This window comes from Chiloscyllium punctatum, chromosome 31, assembly GCF_047496795.1.
Source record: "Chiloscyllium punctatum isolate Juve2018m chromosome 31, sChiPun1.3, whole genome shotgun sequence".
Classification (NCBI taxonomy): Eukaryota; Metazoa; Chordata; class Chondrichthyes; order Orectolobiformes; family Hemiscylliidae; genus Chiloscyllium; species Chiloscyllium punctatum.
This window is the reverse complement of record NC_092769.1, coordinates 32,222,987-32,231,708: the sequence shown is the minus strand read 5'-3', so window position 1 is coordinate 32,231,708 and position 8,722 is coordinate 32,222,987. Positions and strand designations below refer to the sequence as shown.

Genomic DNA, 8,722 nt, shown 5'->3' with positions numbered 1-8,722 from the left:
GATGAGAGAGATGGGGTGGAGAGAGAGTGGGCGAGAGGGAAGGAGAGAGGGGAAGGCGAGAGAGTGGGTGGAGTGAGCGGGAGGAAGGAGAGAATGTGGAAAGAGAGGGGAGGTTAGGGGATGATGGAGCGGGGAGGAGAGAGAGGGGAGGGAAGGGTGTGTGAGGAGAGAGGGGGCGGAGAGAGGGGGAGGAGAGAGAGTGGGGACGGAGAGAGGGAGGAGAGAGAGGGGAAGTTAGGGGGAGGACGGAGAGGGGACGAGAGAGAGGGGAGGAGAGAGAGGGGAGGGGAGGGAGTGGGAGGAGAGAAGGGGAGGATGGAGTGGGGAAGAAGAGAGGAGGAGGAGAGAAGGGGTGGAAGAGAGGGGCGGAAGAGAGAGGTGGAAGTCTGAGAGTGGGAGGATGGGGTGGAGAGCAGCAGGGGGAAAGGAGAGTGTTAGAGATGGAGAGGAGGAGAGTGGGTGAGGTGTGGGGGCGAGGAGGAGAGCAGAGGTTGATATTAGCAGGGAGAGAAGAGGAGAGGGGGAGGAGGTGGTGGTGCGGAGAGAGGGAGTAGACAGCAGGAGGGGGTGGGAGCAGATGGAGGTGGCGAGGACAGTTCGAGGGGACAGAGCGGTTGGAGGTGAGAGAGGAGGAATGGTAGTATTGTGAAAAACTGCAGAAACGAACGACTTCCTTACTTTTGCTCCGACTGACCATACTTCGTGAAAATTTCCCAGACCCTCAGTTGAGGATTTTTGCTGCTGGAAGTTACCTCAGAAACCCTGTTAACTCGTAATGTACTGAGCGAATCGCAAAACAGTAAGCATTTAACACGGAACACAAACAAAACTGGCATGCCTCATGCATTTTCAGACACAGAGATGCATGAATGCTAAATGTGAGACAGTCCGACGGCATGAGTCATAAAGTAATCTCACAACTAACAACAGGGCAATTCCAAACTACTCTTTCAAACATACTGCAGCCTTAGTGCACCAACACTTCCCAGACAATGCTGAAAAGAGAGAAAGAAAGAACATAATAAGAACGGGCCATAAAAAGTGAATTTCACCAATCACAGTCTCGATGAGATTCCCTTTCCGTTCCGATGCCTCCAGGACGGAAATAAAGGAAATGGGAGAAATTCAATAACATGTGACATCGAAATTCATTGGATCGATTTTCCCATTGGCCAGAAAACCAAATAACGACGAGTCGAGTCACCACATTACGAGTTAACAGGGTTTCTGAGGTAACTTCCAGCAGCAAAAATCCTCAACTGTGGGTCTGGGAAAATTTCACGGAGTATGGTCAGTCGGAGCAAAAGTAAGGAAGTCGTTCGTTTCTGCAGTGTTTCATCACAACAGCGATGAAATAACAGTCTCCATTCGGTTCCAGTAAACGCACAAATTGCCTGGAACAGCAGAGCTGTTTGCGATTTTCCGCGTGGCACTGTCCCACACCACAGTTAATTCCCCGGGAAGCAAACCCATTTTACTTTTGTTTTCAACATCAATACAGTGGGGGTGGAAACAGCATTTTAACAAGCTGCAGCATTGGAGTTAAACAGCAGAAATGGCAGTGGCGGGATTCGAACCCGCGCCCCTTTCAAGACTGGAACCTGGATCCAGCGCCTTAGACCGCTCGGCCACACTACCAGCCGACCGCATAGCCCCTTTTCTTGCATTTCCAATTGTGCCCCTGCATAACAACAGACGCAAAGTCACATGAAAAGGGTCCCATGATCCCTCTCCGACTCGCACAGCTGCTGGGATGTGCTCGGCTACAATGTCAATTTCGCAGCAGATAATGATAGCCCATCAATCCAGACAAAAATCAATGGTAAGCTGAGTCTATCTTCTCGGACTCTTTTCAGCTACATATGTATCTGTGAGTGCGTGACAATATATGTTCGCTTATGATTTGGTCAAATAACCATGAGCTGCTTGACATTACTGCAATTTCGATTCTTGCTTTGCTAAATGATTTCACCCATTGCTCGAAAAAGGACGACTTTCACGTTTACACGGAACACGAAACACACCGGACTACAGGGAAAATGCACAAAGCTGAGCAGGCCGTGTTCCAAATCATACCGTGCAGCATTTATTCAGTCACTGTGTCTGTTTTGCAGAATAAGGGTCCCAAAGAAAGTTCTCTACCCTAAAACCGGAGGTCGCATTACATTCCGAGAGCGACAGATCCCATTGTGAGGATGCTCTGCCCTCGGAGCCTGTTCGAGATGACACTTTCCGTGCCTTTTACCTTAAACGGGCAATTTGCTGCAGAGATGTTCACTCCTGGACATGAGCCACATGGATACCAAGTGAGTCGGAAACCTGTGCGGGAATCGACGAGAAGCGACTCAATACATTTTGCTAACTTCTATGGTGCTTCTTAGAAATGGAGTTTCTGTTCACCTCAATCTAAAAGGCAGTTTCTGAACATAGTAACAGAACTCAAAAGGTAATTACCTCACCCCACCGCCACTCCGGAAGAGGTGCTAACTGCCCTTGATTGCTTTTTGTTCTCGATGTGAAGAGCTCTCACGCCTGAGTCACCTTCACGTCTCTGTTTGCTGAGTGAATCACAAAGAAGGAGTTTCACCAGAGCTTCAATTGCCACACTTCTCCACTCGCCCTCCCCGTGAACATTTTCCTGCTCGTCAGTGATTTAAAGAAAATTAAATGGATGCGATGTCATTCTGTAGCCTCTCTGTCGATTCCTCCGTTTCAGTTCCAACATGGCTTAGATCTCGGGGCGCACCTTAATACTAGCGACGCTATGACAGCACAGGTCCGGAGGTTCCTCTGAGAGTGTATGTTTGTTTCATTGCTGTTGCTGATTGAATGAGCCACTAACGTGCGAACTGCTCCAAAACATGATTCAGGACCTCCGGTGCCAACTCTCGCGCGTTGAATAACGACAGACAGCTTCCAAATGAAGCCTTTCAGAGACGACTTTGGGGTACGTTTGACAGACAGACAAGTTCAGGAATTCGTGGTGCGCTGTGACACCAGCGCATCAGCTTCTTCCCTGCCTTTGAACCGGGCCGCCTGCGCAAGGAATGCAAATGCGGTACTGCTTTTCGTGGAAGGATCAGAACGCGGCAACTACACTCTCAAACAGAATGGCATATGATCAGAACCAGGTTGGAGAAAAACTTTATAATGCTTTGCACAGTAATTAAATGGAGCTGCCTTGCATTTCACTACGAGAGCAGATTCGTTCAATCAAATTCGAAGGCAGGTTTGCAGATGGGAAAGCAAGCAAGGAAGCTCCGTTCGTGGGCATGTGAAAGGCTGCACTTGAAGAGGAAAGCAGTTTCTGCCCAGTTTCGAACCGGGGACCTTTCGCGGGTTAGGCGAACGTGATGACCACTACACTACAGTAACAAGCGGAGGCGACCGCACTGCAGCTCAGTGGCATCCAGCACTGAAAGTTGAAGCAATTCTACGTTTCACCTTTCTGTTTCCAATAGCTTGTTATTGTCCAGCGTAATTAACATCTTGAAAACGTAAAAAAAAACCAGGTGAAATTGATGACAAAATATAGACAAGGATGTCGTCAATGTTTGGACCGTAGGGCGAGGTGGAATAAGCTGGGACGACTTTCCCCGCAGCATAACGGCTGCGACATGATCTTATGGAAGGGTTGTAAACTGAGTATTTATGCGTTTTACCCAAGTTGGGGTGAGTTGAAAAATCGAGAGCATCGGTTTAAGGTGAGTGGACTGAAATTGACAAAGGACCTGAGGCACATTTCCCACACAGAAGGTTGTGCGTGTTTGGAATGAGCTACCAGATGAAGTGGAGGAGGCGATTACACTCAGAAAATTGCAAAGGTAATCGGATGAGTTTCTGGATAGGATGGGTTTCGCGGGATTGGGGCCAAATGCTGGGGAACGGGACTTGTTTAACTTTGGCTATGTGGTGAGCATGGACGAGATACACCGAAGTATCTGATTCCACGCGGTGTACCCCAATACCGTCGTGTTGCTTACACCGGCTTTAAAGGATTACTTTTTAGCAGAGCTTGCCGTCGCACTCTGTGTCACAATCGTTTCGTCTGTTCGACTGCTCACGGGAAAGGTAGTATTGTGAAACACTGCAGAAACGAACGACTTCCTTACTTTTGCTCCGACTGACCATACTCCGTGAAATTTTCCCAGACCCTCAGTTGAGGATTTTTGCTGCTGGAAGTTACCTCAGAAACCCTGTTAACTCGTAATGTACTGAGCGAATCGCAAAACAGTAAGCATTTAACACGGAACACAAACAAAACTGGCATGCCTCATGCATTTTCAGACACAGAGATGCATGAATGCTAAATGTGAGACAGTCCGACGGCATGAGTCATAAAGTAATCTCACAACTAACAACAGGGCAATTCCAAACTACTCTTTCAAACATACTGCAGCATTAGTGAACCAACACTTTCCAGACAATGCTGAAAAGAGAGAAAGAAAGAGCATAATAAGAACGGGCCATAAAAAGTGAATTTCACCAATCACAGTCTCGATTAGATTCCCTTTCCGTTCCGATGCCTCCAGGACGGAAATGAAGGAAATGGGAGAAATTCAATAACATGTGACATCGAAATTCATTGGATCGATTTTGCCATTGGCCAGAAAACCAAATAACGACGAGTCGAGTCACCACATTACGAGTTAACAGGGTTTCTGAGGTAACTTCCAGCAGCAAAAATCCTCAACTGTGGGTCTGGGAAAATTTCACGGAGTATGGTCAGTCGGAGCAAAAGTAAGGAAGTCGTTCGCTTCTGCAGTGTTTCATCACAACAGCGATGAAATAACAGTCTCCATTCGGTTCCAGTAAACGCACAAATTGCCTGGAACAGCAGAGCTGTTTGCGATTTTCCGCGTGGCACTGTCCCACACCACAGTTAATTTCCCGGGAAGCAAACCCATTTTACTTTTGTTTTCAACATCAATACAGTGGGGGCGGAAACAGCATTTTAACAAGCTGCAGCATTGGAGTTAAACAGCAGAAATGGCAGTGGCGGGATTCGAACCCGCGCCCCTTTCAAGACTGGAACCTGGATCCAGCGCCTTAGACCGCTCGGCCACACTACCAGCCGACCGCATAGCCCCTTTTCTTGCATTTCCAATTGTGCCCCTGCATAACAACAGACGCAAAGTCACATGAAAAGGGTCCCATGATCCCTCTCCGACTCGCACAGCTGCTGGGATGTGCCCGGCTACAATGTCAATTTCGCAGCAGATAATGATAGCCCATCAATCCAGACAAAAATCAATGGTAAGCTGAGTCTATCTTCTCGGACTCTTTTCAGCTACAAATGTATCTGTGAGTGCGTGACAATATATGTTCGCTTATGATTTGGTCAAATAACCATGAGCTGCTTGACATTACTGCAATTTCGATTCTTGCTTTGCTAAATGATTTCACCCATTGCTCGAAAAAGGACGACTTTCACGTTTACACGGAACACGAAACACGCCGGACTACAGGGAAAATGCACAAAGCTGAGCAGGCCGTGTTCCAAATCATACCGTGCAGCATTTATGCAGTCACTGTGTCTGTTTTGCAGAATAAGGGTCCCAAAGAAAGTTCTCTACCCTAAAACCGGAAGTCGCATTACATTCCGAGAGCGACAGATCACATTGTGAGGATGCTCTGCCCTCGGAGCCTGTTCGAGATGACACTTTCCGTGCCTTTTACCTTAAACGGGCAATTTGCTGCAGAGATGTTCACTCCTGGACATGAGCCACATGGATACCAAGTGAGTCGGAAACCTGTGCGGGAATCGACGAGAAGCGACTCAATACATTTTGCTAACTTCCATGGTGCTTCTTAGAAATGGAGTTTCTGTTCACCTCAATCTAAAAGGCAGTTTCTGAACATAGTAACAGAACTCAAAAGGTAATTACCTCACCCCACCGCCACTCCGGAAGAGGTGCTAACTGCCCTTGATTGCTTTGTGTTCTCGATGTGAAGAGCTCTCACGCCTGAGTCACCTTCACGTCTCTGTTTGCTGAGTGAATCACAAAGAAGGAGTTTCACCAGAGCTTCAATTGCCACACTTCTCCACTCGCCCTCCCCGTGAACATTTTCCTGCTCGTCAGTGATTTAAAGAAAATTAAATGGATGCGATGTCATTCTGTAGCCTCTCTGTCGATTCCTCCGTTTCAGTTCCAACATGGCTTAGATCTCGAAACACCTTAATACTAGCGACGCTATGACAGCACAGGTCCGGAGGTTCCTCTGAGAGTGTATGTTTGTTGCATTGCTGTTGCTGATTGAATGAGCCACTAACGTGCGAACTGCTCCAAAACATGATTCAGGACCTCCGGTGCCAACTCTCGCGCGTTGAATAACGGCAGACAGCTTCCAAATGAAGCCTTTCAGAGACGACTTTGGGGTACGTTTGACAGACAGACAAGTTCAGGAATTCGTGGTGCGCTGTGACACCAGCGCATCAGCTTCTTCCCTGCCTTTGAACCGGGCCGCCTGCGCAAGGAATGCAAATGCGGTACTGCTTTTCGTGGAAGGATCAGAACGCGGCAACTACACTCTCAAACAGAATGGCATATGATCAGAACCAGGTTGGAGAAAAACTTTATAATGCTTTGCACAGTAATTAAATGGAGTTGCCTTGCATTTCACTACGAGAGCAGATTCGTTCAAGCAAATTCGAAGGCAGGTTTGTAGATGGGAAAGCAAGCAAGGACGCTCCGTTCTTGTGCATGTGAAAGGCTGCACTTGAAGAGGAAAGCAGTTTCTGCCCAGTTTCGAACTGGCGACTTTTTGCGTGTTAGGCGAACGTGATGACCACTACACTACAGAAGCCAGAGGAGACTACCGCACTGCAGCTCAGTGGCATCCAGCACTGAAAGTTGAAGCAATTCTACGTTTCACCTTTCTGTTTCCAATAGCTTGTTATTGTCCAGCGTAATTAACATCTTGAAAACGTAAAAAAAAACCAGGTGAAATTGATGACAAAATATAGACAAGGATGTCGTCAATGTTTGGACCGTAGGGCGAGGTGGAATAAGCTGGGACGACTTTCCCCGCAGCATAACGGCTGCGACATGATCTTATGGAAGGGTTGTAAACTGAGTATTTATGCGTTTTACCCAAGTTGGGGTGAGTTGAAAAATCGAGAGCATCGGTTTAAGGTGAGTGGGCTGAAATTGACAAAGGACCTGAGGCACATTTCCCACACAGAAGGTTGTGCGTGTTTGGAATGAGCTACCAGAGGAAGTGGAGGAGGCGATTACACTCAGAAAATTGCAAAGGTAATCGGATGAGTTTCTGGATAGGATGGGTTTCGCGGGATTGGGGCCAAATGCTGGGGAACGGGACTTGTTTAACTTTGGCTATGTGGTGAGCATGGACGAGATACACCGAAGGATCTGATTCCACGCGGTGTACCCCAATACCGTCGTGTTGCTTACACCGCCTTAAAGAATTACTTTTTAGCAGAGCTTGCCGTCGCACTCTGTGTCACAATCGTTTCGTCTGTTCGACTGCTCACGGGAAAGGTAGTATTGTGAAACACTGCAGAAACGAACGACTTCCTTACTTTTGCTCCGACTGACCATACTCCGTGAAATTTTCCCAGACCCTCAGTTGAGGATTTTTGCTGCTGGAAGTTACCTCAGAAACCCTGTTAACTCGTAATGTACTGAGCGAATCGCAAAACAGTAAGCATTTAACACGGAACACAAACAAAACTGGCATGCCTAATGCATTTTCAGACACAGAGATGCATGAATGCTAAATGTGAGACAGTCCGACGGCATGAGTCATAAAGTAATCTCACAACTAACAACAGGGCAATTCCAAACTACTCTTTCAAACATACTGCAGCCTTAGTGCACCAACACTTCCCAGACAATGCTGAAAAGAGAGAAAGAAAGAGCATAATAAGAACGGGCCATAGAAAGTGAATTTCACCAATCACAGTCTCGATTAGATTCCCTTTCCGTTCCGATGCCTCCAGGACGGAAATGAAGGAAATGGGAGAAATTCAATAACATGTGACATCGAAATTCATTGGATCGATTTTCCCATTGGCCAGAAAACCAAATAACGACGAGTCGAGTCACCACATTACGAGTTAACAGGGTTTCTGAGGTAACTTCCAGCAGCAAAAATCCTCAACTGTGGGTCTGGGAAAATTTCACGGAGTATGGTCAGTCGGAGCAAAAGTAAGGAAGTCGTTCGTTTCTGCAGTGTTTCATCACAACAGCGATGAAATAACAGTCTCCATTCGGTTCCAGTAAACGCACAAATTGCCTGGAACAGCAGAGCTGTTTGCGATTTTCCGCGTGGCACTGTCCCACACCACAGTTAATTCCCCGGGAAGCAAACCCATTTTACTTTTGTTTTCAACATCAATACAGTGGGGGTGGAAACAGCATTTTAACAAGCTGCAGCATTGGAGTTAAACAGCAGAAATGGCAGTGGCGGGATTCGAACCCGCGCCCCTTTCAAGACTGGAACCTGGATCCAGCGCCTTAGACCGCTCGGCCACACTACCAGCCGACCGCATAGCCCCTTTTCTTGCATTTCCAATTGTGCCCCTGCATAACAACAGACGCAAAGTCACATGAAAAGGGTCCCATGATCCCTCTCCGACTCGCACAGCTGCTGGGATGTGCCCGGCTACAATGTCAATTTCGCAGCAGATAATGATAGCCCATCAATCCAGACAAAAATCAATGGTAAGCTGAGTCTATCTTCTCGGACTCTTTTCAGC

At 47.4% G+C, this 8,722-nt stretch overlaps 3 non-coding genes across 3 annotated transcripts; all 3 read right to left on the bottom strand.

Annotated features, from left to right (window-relative positions):
- Positions 1-1,556: 1,556 nt before the first annotated feature.
- trnal-cag (transfer RNA leucine (anticodon CAG)) lies at positions 1,557-1,638 on the bottom strand. Its single transcript has one exon. It is a non-coding gene; the product is annotated as a tRNA-Leu (tRNA).
- Positions 1,639-4,990: 3,352 nt separating this feature from the next.
- trnal-cag (transfer RNA leucine (anticodon CAG)) lies at positions 4,991-5,072 on the bottom strand. The gene has a single exon. It is a non-coding gene; the product is annotated as a tRNA-Leu (tRNA).
- Positions 5,073-8,421: 3,349 nt separating this feature from the next.
- On the bottom strand, positions 8,422-8,503 carry trnal-cag (transfer RNA leucine (anticodon CAG)). Its single transcript has one exon. It is a non-coding gene; the product is annotated as a tRNA-Leu (tRNA).
- Positions 8,504-8,722: the final 219 nt, after the last annotated feature.